The 18732-nt window shown below is 32.6% G+C and overlaps 1 protein-coding gene across 12 annotated transcripts in view; it reads right to left on the reverse strand.

Annotated features, from left to right (window-relative positions):
- IKZF2 (IKAROS family zinc finger 2) overlaps window positions 1-18732 on the reverse strand; it is a 156827-nt gene that overhangs the window by 96346 nt on the left and 41749 nt on the right. The window contains exon 2 of one of the 12 annotated variants that reach the window (XM_030916605.1): window positions 5095-5244. The exons of the other annotated variants lie outside the window; for them this stretch is intronic. The gene's annotated coding sequence lies outside the window, so the exon portion shown is untranslated. The remainder of the gene's footprint in view (window positions 1-5094; window positions 5245-18732) is intronic. 12 annotated transcript variants of the gene reach the window in all.

Below are 18732 nucleotides of genomic sequence, written 5' to 3' on the forward strand. Positions count from 1 at the left end.
AGCTTAGTGCCTGACCCCAAAGAAGCCTCAAGCAATATTTTATCAGATAACTGAAGGAATAACTAGAAATACCCAATAACAGAACCACTAGCTTTATTGTCTTGGAAGAAATCTTCATTGTAAACCACGTTTTGCACAAAGGTTTCTAAGTTGGGAAGAAAGATGAACTACGTGGCCTTGAACTTTCCAGTTCTGGAACTAATACATTGTAAGACATAAGCTGCTATATGGATTCTAAGAAGAGAAGGTCATTCTTATTTGGGAAGTTAGTAAAAGTTTCAAGGAGGAATTACTTGAAATATAATCGAGATATAACTTAGAGGAAATGTTTGATTTGAAACTGCACAAGATAGAGAACTTCAGAGACGTGACCATGCGAAAAGGGAAACATAAAAAGGTAAATGAGAACATCTTGTGTGAGAAGATAAACCTGAGTTCATCTGAGAAAGATATGGATTAACAAGTTAAGCAGACATGGTAAAGTGAGTTGATTAAAAAGTTTGAACTGGGTTCAAATTTCCATCTCTTGGGGGAGTGATAAAATTCGGGAGATTCATCTGGCTCTGCTGAATATGTCAGATGGATAAGTAGACAGGAATAAAGAGTAACTAAGGGGCTACCAATCTACCATAACTGTTATGAAGCTTGGAGTAAAGATAGGGTGATATCTATGTATTTAACAATTCTATAAATTGGCACACAGCAGAGAGGCTGCAGTTCCCACAAGCAATAGCAGGAGAGAGCTGGCAAGAGACTACCATAGCTTCAGGGGCCCATGTAAGTACTATTTGCTGGTGTGCCAGCACTGACACCAGGATACCATCTTTCCTGGAAGAATCTGAGACCCCCCCTAGCCTGGTAGAGAACATCCATAGGCACACTGAGGCTGAGATGCATGGGCTGGGACACAGGCTGGTTAGCCAGTTGACAGCATATTAAGCAGGGTACCCACAAAGCTCTTGGGATGGAGTATAGGGGCTCAATGGACTTGAGGAAAAGTCTCTTTCTCTAACCTATACAAAAGTATTTTAATATTTTAGCAATCAGTATAATTATATATATAAGTGCTGGGTGAATATCAGCTGGGTAAAGAAGGGCTAGATAAGATGTGGACCAGCAAGAGGAGAGAGGACAGAATCAAATCAAAAGAAATCTTAAAGGAAAAAGAACAAGATACCAGATGACAGAGTATGAGAAACAAAGAATATTAAGTAATTTGATTCCAAGATTTCAAATCTGAAGAACCATATAGGTGACAGTGTTATATTAATAAAAGACATTAGGTATTTTGGAAACAGAATAAATTTGAGTGAAGTGGTATATGAGAATTATGAGTTTTTAAATTATTGAGTTGCAAATGTTATTTGTAATTGTTCATAAACATCCATAAAGACAACTAAAAGTACAAACCTGAAGTTCAGATCTGAACTCAAAGTTACAGACTTTGGGGAAAACTATGGAAATATCAGTGTAAATGTGATAATAATAGATAAACTCTTTAAGTAAGTAAACATTAAAATGAATTCTGAATAAATGTGCATATAGATAGCTTTCTTTTAGGATAAAGTAAATTAAAATTGACCAAAACATATCATTAAATTAAAAATTAGAATGTTGTAAAATATACTAAATAAATCATTTTTAAATATCCAAGATTCATCTTAAAATGTCATCCCCAAACTGGGGTGCATATTAGACTCTTTGGGTAACATCATACTGGTGCTTGACCAATTAATGGGAATCACTGAATTAAAATAGTCTGTACAATGAACATATGTAAAGTCAAATCTCTTAGAAAAAAATAATAATCTTCAATGAAGAGGTTTAAAAAATAAAGATTTATCTAGACACTGAAAAGAGTTTAAACATAGAAGAATCAAAAATTTAAAACCACGCATATGTTATTTAACCACAGGTATACCATAAAAATTTTAAAGATTAAAATGTTTTTGTAAAAATCAGTATGTCTTTCAAATTTTTTAAATCTAGTTTTACTAAAGATTCTTATGGTAGAAATGTGTGTTAATGAAAAGTTGAACAAATTAACATTTCCGTTTATGCTAAGAAGCACACTTCACTATTTCACTAGATCTAAAGAAAAATAAGTTATTAAGTTTCTACAGAAGCAAAACTCGGGGAAAATTCCCAATTTGGTGTTTCTAGCTCATCTAAGGATATTGTTTCTATCTACTAAAGAGGTAATTATAGATATTTGAAATAAAATTTAAATAGTATGGATTGGAGAAAAAAATTCCCATTTGTAGTATCTTTAACAGTAATTGATAGTCATAAGGAACCCATCTCCGGGTTACAGTAACCACTAAATATTATACAGCTTATGAGAAGGTAAGCCAGAAGATATGTCCAAAAGAGCCTGGAAGAGGTACTGGAGAAGAGGGTATAGCTGAAGTCTCAATAAAATAGCACCCATTCACTAAGGATATGTTACCTGACCAAGAGAGCATCACACTCTAAACTTGATGCGAATTTCACATGAAAGAAACTTGATAGCCAGAGAATCAATACAAAATACTGACTCTAAAAATGTCTTAGAATGTCTAAGAATAGCAAATCAAGCATGGCCCGACCAAAATAAAGCTGCTAACTATATGTAAAAATGTTGTTTTCTATTCTTTTTCTGATTATGAAAGTAACAATGCCTCACTATATAAAAACAGATATTTACAGAGATATTTAAACCAGTACCTAAACCTGCCCCTACTTTTAACATTTTAGCATGTTTCTTTTAAAAAAAGTTGAGATTTTATCTATCGATAAACAAATAATGTATGGACATATATATAATACACTATAAAGTATTTACCTGTCTATAACAACATGTCATGAAGCATTTTCATGTCATGAAGAAATTCTTCATCAGCATAATTTTTAAGACTATATATACTTCAACTTATGGAATAACCATGATTTACCTAAGCACTGTACCGAAAGTATTTTCCAATAATACCACTCCAGTGTCCACTTTTGTGGATAAACCTGTCTGTATTTCTAATAGGTTTCTTAAAATTGAAGTCTTAAAGAAGGCATTATCAGGTGAAAAGAGAAGGCAGGCTATATAAAACTGCCATCCAAAATGAGGTGTCAATTTAAACTTGCATGAGCACTGTGTATAAACAACATTACCAAGGTAATCAATAAAACCAGCACAATATTACTGATGTTAAACAATCTTAGTAGTTTTCATCATTTATAATATGGTGAGTAAAATATGGTATTTTATTATTTTAAAGTGTATTTCATTAATTGAAAGTTGGGATGAACATTTCTTCTATATTCTTATTTTTATAGCATTTTAAAGATGAATTTGTTGTGTTAATTATTAATTCCTGAGATTACAAAAGTTTTTTTGAAAAATGCCAATTTAAAATCAATTATTGAAAGACTAAACTATTATTTTCTATATTTTTAAAGACCAAGAGATAACACATCAAATATGCAGTAAAATCAAGGCTGATGGCATGCAGTTTAATGAGATAATTAATTAGCTTTTTATGCTAATTAGTACAACTGGGAATCATTCTAGTTAACTATGGTGATTCTAAAAAATATGCAGCAGTTGGAAATATCGGATTTATAATAATATAAATTGATATAAAATATTTCAAAATGTTTTAATAATCATAGCTAAAGAATTAAAAACTTCTATGTCTGTCATAATTGAAAAATAAGTAAAACTAAAACTCAACACCATTAAGCAAACAGTTACACTGTATAACTTGTATAACATTTTACCAAATATCTCTCTCTGGGCTATTTTTTCCCCATACTTCTTGATGACATACATTTAAAATCCTAACATTCATTCCTGATTTCATATTTTAAAGTATTCAGAAACCTTCACATTTAGCCTTTATGTGCAGTAGATGAGTTATTCAAATGACTTTTAAGATCAATCATACCCTTGAGAATCTATGACTTACAAAATATGATTAAACTTAATTAATAGCTCTTTAAGTACTGACTTCGTCATATACAAGCAGAAATTGTGACTCCTACATTAGAAGTGATTGTATCATAGAACCTGACACATAGCACATAGAAGTGTTCAATAAATGCCATTCCCTTTCCCCTAACTTCCAGCTCACCCCCTCTGTTCTCTATCAATATGTACTTGCTGACAAATCAAATTTTTATTTGTAATTAAAAAGTGAAAAAATATAATTACACATTTACAATATCTATTGTCAAACATCCTTACCTTAAATTAATGGTTGAATGTAATCTGGCAAGGAACAGAAGTATATTAAAGGACCTTCTAATTCTACATTTTTGAAAAAGACCCTATAAATTAGAAGAAACTTTTTATAAAAGTGATTAACAGTTAATATGAATTAATCAACCTCAAAAAAATCACAGAAGTTAGGTCAGTGATATCATTCTATATCCATGACTCTAGATCTTCACTGTGCATCAGAATTATCTGGGGAAATTAATAAATCATTATAAATGCCTGAGCCCTACCCCTATTTTTATTAAATTGGTATGGGATGGAGTCAAGATATCAGTATTTTTTAAACATATCCAGATGATTCTAATGTGCAGCCAAAGTTGAGAACCACCATTCTACATATTGAGAATAAATAAACTACAGAGTAGAGTGACTTGCAAAATGAGACTAGAATCCAAGTTTCCAATTTTAGGACTTATAAGAAAATCTCCTCCTGGAATCAAAAGAGGTTTGAATATGTATTATATAATATGAAGATATTTAAACATATTGAGGTACCCATGACATTTAATTGGCATTCAACCTTACACAAAATGATGATAGTCAACAAATGATCACCCTTACTACTGCCATAAATGATCCTTCCATCACACCATCTTAATTTCAAAAGTAACATTTCTTTGCTCCTGAATCTGAAGAAAACAAAAAAAATCTCGAAGTCTAACATAATTACTTTGCAATTACCTTTTGCCATATATAAACAGAAAGAAGTCCTCATAACTAATCTTGTCTACATAAAAATGAACAGAGAGCAGAAAAAATATATAGGAATAGAATCACTGCCTTAGGTGATGGGCAGAGAGTTTCCAAAGCAAAGCATTCTCTCACTCTGTCCCGGTTAAAACCTGTTTGTCTGGGGATTGGCTCAGCTGCTCCAGTTCCAGCTTCCCGGCCTTCCAAGGTGCTGACGTGACCTCAGTTGTCACTCTGCTGGAGCTGGATCCAACTAACAAAATCCAACACATGCAAGCACTTGTTTCTCCATTATCCAGTGCCTTCAAGGGCAGAAGAGAATCAGGGAGTCAGTCACCTCTTTTAATCTTGCCCTTGATAGTTTTTATCCTCAATCTTTAAACACGTCCAAAGGTAATTAGGCAGATGAATATCAATGATCAGCAATCAAATGGACCAAATGAAGAAAACAAGATATAAATTCAGTTAAATATTAGCTAGTTGATTTACAGAATTTTACAGAAGTGAAGCATCTAGTAAACTGAGTTTACTCATATACTGATGAAGATCTGAAGAGGGAAGCTACATGACAAGTCAGCCTCCTCCTCCCACCCTCCTTTCTTTTATAAAGATAACTGAAGAGATCGAAGAAGGAAACAAATACTGTAAATATTACTGTAAGATGCAAATATCATAGACATGCTTTCTGAAAGTTGAATATCTATGTACACATGAAGAGTAGAGAGATGCCGTTTAACAATCACATCTCATCTGCTTTTTTCAAAAAGGGATTCTATCTTATAAGCTGTATCAAGTGTAACTTGAACATGTTATCCTTAAATTTTTGTGCTCATCAACAATTTGTGGTAACAGACTCTGAGATCAAGAGCAACGTACGTGATGAAGCCTCATCTTACTCCCTATACCAACTCAGCACTGAAGATTTGTATGCTTGAGCTTTCCCCTTCTAGCTCTAACTAATTCCTGATATACAGCGTGGTACACAGCTTTATGTACAAGCACAAAACAATATTCTTTACCCAGTACATGTTATTACCTCCTCATTGAAAAGAAAAAAACGTGAAGCACAAGATGTGTAATCATATTACAAACAAAAGCATGTTTTAATGTTAGCTTTTTTAGTTAGCTCAGTGACCATCAGCACATTTTTAACCTCTCTGACCCTTAGCTTGGCATCTCTAAAATGAGGGTAATACGGAACCTATCCTGTTGTGCTTTTAGAGGATTAAATAAGATAAAAGACACCCTATTGCACATTGTAAGCACTTAATAAATGATAGTTATTACTAGGTATATGAGTAAAGGCTCTACTGCTTTAGACTCATTAAAGAATTAGCTTTCATTTTCATTTAAGGTTACTTTATAAAAATTATATGGTTATCTACATAAGTTACTAAGTGGCTTTTAGATATGTTTATATTTTAATGTATAGCATTTAAGCTAACTGACACTAAGCACATGGATAACTCTTCTAATGTCATCTAAAGTGATATTTCTTAAATGAAATATCCTTCTGTGGGAAGGACCAATTGATTTTTTAAATTTCTAATTCATCACATTCGTATAATAAAGTCAAATTTGACAAAAACAAAATATAAGCCCCCAATTTTTATTACTCTATCAAACTTTTGTGACAGTTTTAAGAATTTACTCAACTTCTATATTTAATTTCAAGGCAGACTGGTAACAAATGCTTTCCAGGCTACAGACTGCATATGAAGTAGGACTGTTATAAAGAATACTTGATTTTAAGAATGATGGATATGGACTGTTTTATAATAAAACAAACTAAAATTTAAAACCAAAAATCCTTATTAATGGTGTTTCACTTACATGAATCTCAATTCAAACTAGGTATGAATTTTAAAAAATAGTAAAATTGCCAAATACCATAGGGGCCCCTTGGTGAAAGCCACGTATTTAACATACTGTCTTAAAAGGCTATTTAATACAACCACTGAATTCTAACTTAATGTTGATTTAATACAAAGCATTACTGTGCAATAGTCACCAAATAAACTATGAAAAACAACCAATTAAAGTAACCTTACGGGTTTACACTTAAATTTTTTAAGGAAGTTCCTCACACTAATCTAACTACAGTATACTTAGGAACACTTGTCAACTTTAACAGTACCTGTAGCTACTCTAGGTAGTATTTCTTTCTAAAGGCCAGGTACTTGTATAAAGAAAAGTCCCAATATTATAAATCCAACAAAGTCAATAATATATTAAAATGTTTAGTTTGCTGTTTTTCTTACAGAACAGATAATACTTTCTAGGTATTTACTTTTCTAGTGCTTTAAGATTTCAACACAACGTTTTATCAGTTTTGGCATAATGAAAATTAATAATACAGATCCTACCTACACAGTTGAACCCTATTTGGGCTGCCATGGTAGAGAGAGAGAGAGAGAGAGAGAGAGAGAGAGAGAGAGAGAGAGAGAGGAAGAAAGGAAGAGAGGAAGAGAGGAAGAGAGGAAGAGAGGAAGAGAGGAAGAGAGGAAGAGAGGAAGAAAGAGAGAGAGAGACATCTCTTTATTGATTAAACAAAATCCCCTATTTTCCCTATACCTAGGAGAAAAAATATTACCATGAAACAAAGTGAGATGGACAGACAACATTCTTATGTCTATAATGTTAAAATTTGGCTTATCAGTAAATTACTTCATATCTTTCGAGCCTGCTTTAAAAAAAATCTCAGAAACCATAAAAATGTTTTCATTAGTTATTTAAAACACTGGACTAGGTAGTGACTAAGATTTGAGAAGAAGGTAAGAGGCAGTCTCTAAACCAGCATTACTCATTATTTCTCCAACCTGGAAAATTTTTTTCTTCTTTTAGAGGTCAAATTAAAACTACCTTTACCTATGGTTATCCAGAAAAGGAATCAGAATTAAAATAGAATAGATAGGTTCACTGTAGTCTGCCTAAAGATAACACTAGGAAAGAATTATAATATATAAATTTCCTTCACATTGAAGTTTTTCTGGCAACTGACACTACCTACTATTAAGATAATTCTGAGATCACACACAAAAAAAAAATTAGTTCAAATGAAGAAAATCCTCACCTAGGCTCAAAATTAAATTTATATATAATTTTAAAAAGCAATTATTAAAAATGTTTATGTCCACAAAGGAAAGCCTGACCCTAATGTCTTATAACAATCAGGTATCAAATGAATAATCCAGCACCTTTAAGAGTATTTTTAATCAGTCTCTGTATTCCATCATACATGAAATATAGTACAGCTTGTTCCATGTTTGGTCCAAGATGCTAATGATAGTAGCTGTGGCAATCAAATCCGTAGCACAAATGATAGTACGTTCACACCTAGACTTCAAAGAAACATTCTTTCTTACCACTTTATTCTCACTTTAGCTCTGTCTAAAGGACAGGAGATAATGTCATTCCTCCCATAACAAATAAACCTGCCCTTGCAGATAACTGATCCATGACAGGTTACTAGTATTCAAAACTGGCACTTAGAACATTGTCACCATGCAAGCAAACAGGAAGCAATTTGCAGGCTATAGACCTGAATCTGCTACATGGATCTTTTTTACTTTTTTTGGTAAAACCAGGAAAGAAGCACATACAATACACATTTTTAAAGAAGTGGTGATTTTCATTTTTTCAGTCATACTGTACTTAAATTACAATTTGTGAGTGGCATCTTTCAGACGGGACAGATGTGTAGTCCCAGAAATATTGACTACTTTCTGTACCCAGGAAAGTCAAGGCGTGGTGCTGTTGGCAGTTGTCAGGGTATCTGTTTGCCCAACTTTTATTCAGCTGGAGCAAAGGTAATAAGCTCTTGAAGCAGAAAAAGAAAGTGGAAAAAGACAAAATTTGCAAATTGATAATTTTCAAAACTGAATTAAAATGCATAGTACCATACAGGACTTGTTCATTAAATGTAATACAAACAAGAATAAACCAGAGCAATTCACAATTCACCAAGACAAGCTGGGAGGTTGTTTTTGCACCTCTTCTTGGTTTGCTCCCAATGTACAAGCAATAGGAAATTTTTAAAGGAAATAAGATGTCAATCTCATAAAATCTCAATAATTCTTCATTAGAAATTAAACAAAAACAATGAATAAAAATCCACAGCATATAGCAAAATAAATTTTAATAAGACTAAATATAATATTTAAAGGAAGGGGGGTCTCGATTTTACTGAATTTACAGAATAATATGTTGATTTAACTAATAATCAATTATTCTATTCTTCTTGCCATATATCCAGCTGTACTATAAATTTTTTTAAAAAAGAAGTGCTTCCTCAGTAATATTCTGCTGCTCTACAACAGCAAGCAAAACAGCATGCATGAAGGCATCAAGATGAAAGCACATGTGAGAAATGGGCAGCCTTTGGTTGTAAAAAAGTTCCTTTTTACTCTCAAATATTGTGAGATAAGCAGTAATGGAAAAATAAGAGAGGTAAGATGGCATGGACCCAAGGAAAGAATTGGAGGGTCAAGTCCATATAGTGGTCAGGATAATGGCAATATAACCAATAATAAGTAACCACGCTCCTCACATGTTCTAAATACTATAGAGGGGGCTTAAATATACAACTAATCTAACAATCTTAAAAAATATAATTATTCTCACTTTGTACAGGTAAGTCAACTGAGGCTCAGAGATATTAATTTATTCACACAAGGTCATTCAGTCAGTAGCTAGTTATTCCTTTGGGTAAACAATGATAGACTGTGATAAATGATGATAGAGAGACCAAAAGACATGTATACACATATATCACAACTAATGGCAATGCTTAGATTTGAAGGATTGCAGACTGTCTTCAAAGCTTGGACAGACAGCTTAATAATCACAAAAGGATAATAAAAAGTATTATATGAATACTTATCAAAGATAACCTTCTGATTTATCAAATCAGCAGACTGAATGAAAAGAAAGGCTTAAGAAAACTTTAGTGGGCACTTACTGAATGTATAGTGAATGAGAGAATGAATGAATGAGTATAAGATGGCAAGTGATAAATAGGCCTTTTTTCTTTAAGGAAAGGATAGGAAATCTCCTTAACCTTCCTTATTTCTATGTTCACTCTCTGAAAGGAAATGTCTTCTTACAAAAAAACTATGACATCTCTGATCTTCAATAAATGTTTGTTTTGTAAACTTTGAATAATTAGGGGAAATACAAATATAGCAAAATATTTGAAGATAGTTTAAACTACAAATAAGCTATTTTAAAATCTATACAGATGTGTTAAAGATGTTTGTTTTTATAGCTTAGAACAACTCTTACAGAAATAAACAAAGCTCAAATAATCTCACCATAAAATTCCTTAGTTACAAATATAGTGATACCAGATTTACAAGAAAATGTTAAAAGGATTTTGAATTTGCTAAAAAGAGTAGTATATTTTGAAATGTATTGAATAAAAGTGATGATACTTATATTACATACATGATACATTAAAAAGATTTTTAGTGTTCAAAATTACATATTTCCTGGATAAAACTGTGTTTTGTTTTCATTATTTTAATGCTCACATGCCACACCTCAGATTCAATTTGCAATATAGATAAAAAGTAAGGGGGAAAAAGACCTCCATGTCTAGAGGTATTACAAACTTGCAAAAAACATTAATAGTACAGTTGAAACAGAATGTGTTAACCTGTCTTCTGAGGCTACCACACAAGTGTTTTAAAAGTTTTGTTTTGCTGTGGTTTTAAAGCTTAGTGTGTAATCTCTCTACCACTGCTTGTAACGGACAAAAAAAAACAAAGAGTTACAACTCAAATTCAGTAGTAAACCACAGGGCAGAGGCAAGGGGTTCTCAGCCCATTCCTTAACAGACATGTTGCTAGTCCTGTCTGCACCATCCTAACTCGCCTATGTTCCTCAGGCCTTGAGCCAAAAGTATCATTTTACTGAGTGAAGAAAAGAGTTTCATTCTTCCAATCTTGTACTGCTTTCACCTCAACCTTGCAATCTTGTTTTTCCACATTTTCTAATTATTGAAATGAAAGCATTCCCCCAAAAATATTAATAAAGAATAGGGAAAGGAAGAGAATGAGAAGGAGATGTTCTCTTCCAGATGGTACGCAGAGTACAAAGCACTATTTTAAACAATGATAAGGGCATGCATAGAAGCAGGGACTCTGCTTGCTCCCAGTGAATTCAGGTAATGTATCCATTGTTCCAAATTGCTATGGTCTGGTGACAGGAACCCAACTAGAACAAGCTTGCCCTGCATTTTCTTTTGCATTTAGATGCCAACTTTGATAAGGTCACGCCTTAAAAGATCCACATAGCATGCAACACACAGATAGCAATAAAGCCTTCAGCCATTCCCATACTCAAATAAGAATGTAAAAAGAAGAGGAAATCAGAAAGACATTCACATATACAAACAGATTTACAGGGACAACCCGTTTATAACTACACCTATCTAGATCATTTCACACACCAGGGACCTATGTGGAGCCAACAACAAAGGTACTTTAGAGATTCCCTCCCCTCCCAGGCCCCCATGCTCCTATCCCAGAATTTTCTCAAAGGAGCTCATTGCTTTCCCTCACTGGCTTCCTTTAAGTAGTGTCGAAAAGACTTTCCTTAATGCTTTGACTGCTTCTTTCAATTCCAAGGACTCCCTGAAATGTCCCATTTATTCCCCTGACCCTCCCAAAAGGTCTGACTCCTCTTCTACTGCAAAGCTCTCCCTCATGAGCTACCCACAGAAACCAATTCCCTAGACTGCCTTCCCTCCCAATCATTCCCTGAAGATCCAATCCTCTTCTGCCTTGCTGTTTTCCTTTCCAACTGTTCCAAAGTACCTAACCTGATATCACTATTAGTGAAAATACACCAGAGGTTTTGGGGGAAGGGAGGAATACCATCAGAGCAAAGGAAAAACACACCAAAAACACACATGCACACACAGTGCAGGAATGATGTTCTAATTCCTGGACTGGTTTTCTCTTACCTTTGTCTATACACAATACATCACCTCTGACACACTCAAACATTCCCAAAACGCTTGATTAAATGATTTTTATCTGGTACATTTAAAGAAGTGTAGTGGGGGGGAACGGGGGGTGGTATGTCAGTATATTACATTTTTTTCCTAACAAAAACAGCAAAACACACCAATTTATAAAATTGTGACCAAAATCAAAACACAAGTGCAAAGATCCTTTTTAAATTTGTGATTATCAAATGCTACAAATCAGAATTCTGCAAACAAACAAAAACCAAAGAACTTCTTCAGCCATAACTATTGATAGGTTAGCATCTTGCTTAAAACTCCTCTCATGAAAATGCTGTGCTCTAGCTCAATGCTTAACCAGACCCTTTTGGAAAACTTTTGTTATTTCGTTGTAATGTTTTCAAAAAGATGTAAGCGTTTCCAAACAACTTGTTTTACGCTGACTTAAGTTTTACCTAGCTCAGATAAAAAGAGATTTCTTGGGCAAAAGATAAATGTACAATTTGTTTGAAAACATTTTCTTCAATCAGTATATTTTTATGACCTAAAATACAGTAACAAAATTAAGTGATTCAATTTTTCACTTTTTAAGATACAAATTTACCTAAACTGTCTTTCTTTAAATTGTTAGACTTCATGATTAGCTATTTCTCTTTTTAAAAAGGCATTACCATAATGACTGATAATTATAATCCAAATAATTAGTATTTAAATATCTTTAAAATCAATCTTTTTTAAAAAAATTTCTTCTGTGGTTGAAAAAAAAATTATGGAAAGAGGGCACCAAACTATTTTTCTGTTTAAGAGATCCTTGCGTCTGTTTTTCAAAGGAAGAATTGGTCTAACTATTCTTACGGGGAAAAAAAAATGGTTAGGCACGGTGGTTCACGTCTATAATCCCAACACTTGGGGAGGCCGAGGCTGGAGAATCGCTTGAGCCCAAGTGTTTGAGACCAACCTATGAGACACAGTGAGACCTCAGCTCTAGAGAGATATTAGCCAGGCATGGTGGTGGTGCATGTCCCTAGCCCCAGCTAGTCCAGAGGCTGAGGTGAGAAGATCTCTTGAGCCCAGGAGTTCGAGGCTGCCACACAAGCCATGATCATTGTGCTACTGTACTCCAACCTGGGCGACACAGTGAGGGAAACCCTGACTAAAAAAAAAAAGAAGAAGAAGAAAAGAAGAAAAAAAATGTGTTTTTTTTTAGTAGGTTTTCCATTTCTGAGACTAAATATCTACAAGTCTCTTGCCACTTGAAAAATCTAAAAGTGAAATATCTCAAGTCTCACTCATAACTCTATTCTTCACACTTTGTACTATGATGAACACATTAAGTAATACATATATTTAAGATGTGGTTAATATGCAATCTTGGGCAAAGGTACTAAAAACTATCTCTCCGATTTACAGCAAAAGACAAAAAAAAATTTTAATTTTAATTTAAAATATTTCTTATGCCACCCATTAAGAAAGTCATTATATGATAAACAGCAGATACATCATGCTGCTGATTAATTATAATGGGAAAAATCATAAACCTGGAAATCAATTATATCACATATAGAATGATGGAGTAAGGAGAATGTACCTGTTTATCAACAGGGCCATTGTCTCTGATGAGCAAATTAGCCTGCTCAGAGTCAGAAACAACACTTAGGGTTCCCTCAGACACACAGTGAAAGAAGACCATCACAAACCACTCAGGCTGTTAATAAAAGACAATCAAACAATGGTCCTCAGAAGACCGTTTCTCATCCCTTGCCCATGAGAACTTTAAGGCTTAGCAAGAAAAACAAAGAATTATGTATTTCTTGGACAAGATTTATCACATTTATGTCAACAAAGAGATCATCACTGTGAGGTCTTACAGCTTCACAGTTGTAGCTTTTAAAGGGGGGCATCACTGAACTCCCAAAAAATTGTATAGCTCATTTTAAGGATGTGTACATATGCGTACTTTCCATTAGTATCACAAAATTCTAATTGTAGAATTGTCTCTAAATGTTTTTCTCATTGTGGAAAAAGCAGATTTGCTCATCTGTAGTGAGAACCTGACTGGCACTTCACAGGGAAGGTATGTAAATCATGGTTCAAGTTCAGTCATTCCTGGAACTGTGTAACTACCTTCATGTACTAAGAGTTTTCAGTGAAAATTTAGATAATTTATCTCAGGAATTCTTACAGGAGGAAAAACAAACAACACATATACACACTTATAAACTCTTTGGCGAGATCACAAAGATCTTAGGCCCTTCTTGACAACATTTTAGAGAATTATCAAGAATACTGCAACAGGATAGAACAAAATACATGCTGAATTAGAAGTCAAAAAACCTGAAGTTGACCTGTGTTCTAACTGTGCAGGTCAGTTTTCATATCTCTAGAACAAAGGGAGGTGTGATAGATCTCAAAAGTTATGATTAAGTGAAATGTAAACAATCAGGGAGCATGATGCTAAACTGGGCAAAAAGAAGCAAAAACAGCAGTGACACCATATTGAGTTGTCAGAAGAACGGAGTCAATATAAACTGGGGAAAAAATGATTGAAATTACTATAGAGAAACCCACAAGGCATTATCCTTTTCAGTGTTTAATGAGATTTCCTGAAACATTCAAAATGGGTGCTTGCTTTGATGTCAACTAGGATACCCTGTGAAAAAATGAAATAAGGACTATAAGATGTAGAATTATCCATTGGAAAGTAGGTGATTTTTATTGAGGGGGGAAAAAAGGTTTTCTGACAAAATTTTACAAATTTAAAAAAATTTCTTCTACATGATGTAATATTTTACACAATGCTATGCTTACATTAGCTTTATGTACCACTTCTGCCATCCCCAATGACCTGTGGTCATAATAAGCAGATTTGTGTGCATGAAAAGACATAGGGACCAGCTTCCAAAAAACCCTTCTCACTGTGCCCCACAACTTGAGAGAGCAGAGCTACAAGCTGAGCTACTGAACTGATGTGACCTGAGATCTGATCCCACTGCAGTAGCCATCGGGCTACAGTGGTAGTGTTACTTTACCAAAATAAACCCCTCCTCAATAGGAAAGCGTCCAAGAGTGCTTCCAGGTGCCAACTTCTACTCTTCTGGATTAAAATTCCACTAACAAAGTTGATACAGCTTTAAAGCGCTTTTCTTTAAAAGAAGGTACATATTTAGATTCTATTCATCCTACAATTCAATCTCGAAGAATACATAAAAATGTATTGCTTTTTTTGCTGATATAAAAGTAATACATGCTCATTGTAAAAAAAAGGTAAAATCTAGAAAAGTATAAATCAAACAAAAATCACAAAGAATCCCAACACTCAAAAATGACCACTATTCATATTTGGTGTATATTCTTCTCATCTCTCCTCTATGAAATATACATCTATTTCTATATGGCAGGCTTTTATTTACATATTTGAGATCCTACTATATAAACTCGTATAACCTTCTTAATGTATGTATTTAAAAAAATGTCTATGCCATAATCATTCTTAAAGCACATGGTTTTTAACAGCTCCATTTTATTCTATCCAATTAATATATTATTTTTTAAATAACTGACTACTATTTAAAATATTTCAAATTAGTAATTAATTCTCCACATTAAATAATCACTTTGGGGAGACTTATTTTAGAAATGCTATTTTAACAGTTGATTCTACCAAATTCTCAGCAAGTAAAAAATGCAAGCAGACACAAAATTATAGCAGTGAAAATTTTACAATCCACCTCCCCTTTATTTTACTCAAATAAATCAAATCTTATAGGTAGTGGCAAACTGTGCATATTGTCTTGTTAATATTCATCTTGAAATTTTAGGGCTGCACATCATAATTAACACAACCACAGGAATAATAAATGCTTGCATTGAAGATACTATACTAGGTATTATAAAGACATTCACTCCAACCTTGACCACAACCCTAACGCATGTATTAGTATCACTTTGTTTTTTAATAGATTAAGAAATTAACTTTCTGAAAGGTTAAGTAATTCACACAGCTATTAAATGAATCCTACCAAAACTTAAGATGTAGCTCTTGAATCCCTTTTCTAAACAGACATTTAGTGTTCTCATTTACATTTATGTGCTATATATTTATATTAACTGTACTATGATCACTAACGAAAATAAATTCCTAACACTACCATTATTATCATGATGTTATAGTATAGCAATTTGGCAATGCTATATTTCAAGAAGAAAAACATATGCAAGGTAAAATATATACAGAAATTTTAAATAATATTATCATTTCTAAAGTTGCATGTTATACAAAAATGATAAATTTTAAAATCAACACTAGTCTTGATTTTTGTACAACTGGTGTTTTAAAACTACCCACTTAATTAAACTGTTAGAAATTAATTGTTTGATGGACTTAATGCATAGGAAACAAAGACATAAAATGCAATTAAAATTATTAAATGTACACAATAAATAAAGCCATCAAAAAATGGTCTGAATATAAGGAATCTACATCTAAATTGTGTGTTGGAGAAGCAAATTAATGGATTATACCAGTTTCTTACAGTTCCACTGGCAAAGAGTTGAAGGGCTGACACTTTCAGTCTCACCCTATAGAAATGTTTACTCAAAAAAAACTAATATTTAGTGTGGTTTAGTTGTTATTATTAGTGTTTTTTTCCTTTTGTTTTGTTGTTGTCAAATAGGTAGATATTTGAACGGTTCAAAAATCAAAAAGTATAAAAGTGTATCTAGTGAAGAGTCTTGTTCCATCCCAGCCCTTCATCTGCTCAGCTGTCATCCCTCCATCTATACACTCCCAAATAAGTAATTATTTCATTACCTTCTTGTATATCCTGTGAGTTTTTGAAAATAATTATTAGTAAACATTTCTGGGGTTTTTTCTGCTCAACTTATTTTCTTCTGCCCCTTCCTTTTTTTTAAACTTAGCAATATATTTTGGAAATCTTTCCATATTCATAAGATTTTTATTTTTTATATACCTGCATAATATTCAATTATTGGATATAGCTAATTTATTTAATCAATCTGCTACTGATGGGCATTGTTTGTACAATGTTTCCCATCTTTTGATGTTAAAAACAATGCTGCAATGAATAAATCTGTGCAGTCAACATTTGACAAATTATTATAAGATAAATTTGTAGAAACAGGAGTACTGAGTCAAAGCTTATAAGCATTTGTTCCAATTCACATTTATATAAATTTATGCTCCCATCAACAATCCATAAAAGTCCATGTTTCCTTGCAGCCTTGCCAACACAGTGTGACATAAAACTTTCAGTTTTTTGCTAATATAATGAATTAGAAATGCTATGTCAGTATAGTTTTATATACCTCCTATTTTGTGCACTTGAGAAAAATTTTGTATGTGTAGAAGCCAATGGTATTTTTTTGTGAACTGTGTGTTAGAATAATTTAACCAAATTTCTATTAGATGGTGACTGTACTTTGGCAATTACTAGGAGCTGTTATGTATTAGACAGATTAGCTCTTTAAGTCATCATATGAGTTGGAAATTTTACCTCCAGCTCGTCATTTATCTTTTGGACTTATTTATGTTATTTTTTGCCATGTAGAAATTTTCATTATTTAAAATTAATTAATCCTTTGAAATTGACTTTCAGATATTGAATTTTATTAAAAAGAGCTTCCCATAGTAAGATCATAATAGACATTCATATTTTCTTCTATTACTTGTATGGTTATCTCTCATGTATATATCTTTGTTCCAAAGAGTTTATCCTGAAGTGTAATATAAGATATAAACAATATTGCATCTACCTGTCAAAGAATACAGTGTCTTTCCCATTTTCAGTATGCTTCTGCATATTCCTTAATACAAATATTACACATTTAAATATTTGCATGTTAATTTAAACTTCCCTATTACTAAATTATTTTATTGTTTATAAATTATTTGTCTTTCAGCTGATTCTCTGCAATTTATGGATACAAAACGTATCATCTGTAAAAAGTGATCATTTTATCTCTGCCTATCAAATTTTTATAATCCTATTTTTTATTATCTAAATACATTGGCAGTTTCGTCCAGCACAATATTAAAAAAGAGTAAAGAAAGCAAACAAAATCTGCCTAGTTTCTGAAATTACTGAGTGTTTTCCTATGACTCATGATGACTTTTGGACTCACATACATACATTTTATCACTCTGAAGAAGTTTCCCTTTATTTCTATTTACTAGGTATAGAGAATGGTTGTTAAGTTTTGTCACATGTTTTTTCAGTGTCTATAGAGAAAATCATACGATTGTTCTCTTTAATAGGATAAATATTAGATTTCCTATTATTGATCCATCTTTGCATTGCTGAAATAAATTTATTTTGTTAATAACAAATTATTGCTTTCAGGGAATTCAAATTGTAATTTTTTTTTTTTTTTTTTTTTTTTTTAGAAATTGCCACTTCTATCAAATCATTACTTGATATTGTTAAAGGACAAGAGGCCAAGCCTTAAAGCAATAAAAAATTCAACCAGAAAGATTTGCAGAGGAGAACTTTGGGTTAAGGACTAGGTATAAATTAATAGATTATGTTTGACAATTACAGTTTCATTGGTTAATGAAGCATTTTATCCTAACATTGTTTATGGGTTATTTTTTATTTAACAATACATTAATTCAACTTAGTACAGATTTACTGAACATCTATTATTTTCAAGGTATTGAGATTGTGTAGTTCGGTGGCTTGCAAACTATTTTTGGCCCAGACAATAGAAAATATATTTTTATTGTATTTCAATATATACATATGTCTATGTATGTCTAAATACATATTAATGTTTATGAAAAATGACTTCATGAAACAATACT

This window comes from Rhinopithecus roxellana, chromosome 14 (assembly GCF_007565055.1).
Source record: "Rhinopithecus roxellana isolate Shanxi Qingling chromosome 14, ASM756505v1, whole genome shotgun sequence".
In the NCBI taxonomy this organism is placed as follows: Eukaryota; Metazoa; Chordata; class Mammalia; order Primates; family Cercopithecidae; genus Rhinopithecus; species Rhinopithecus roxellana.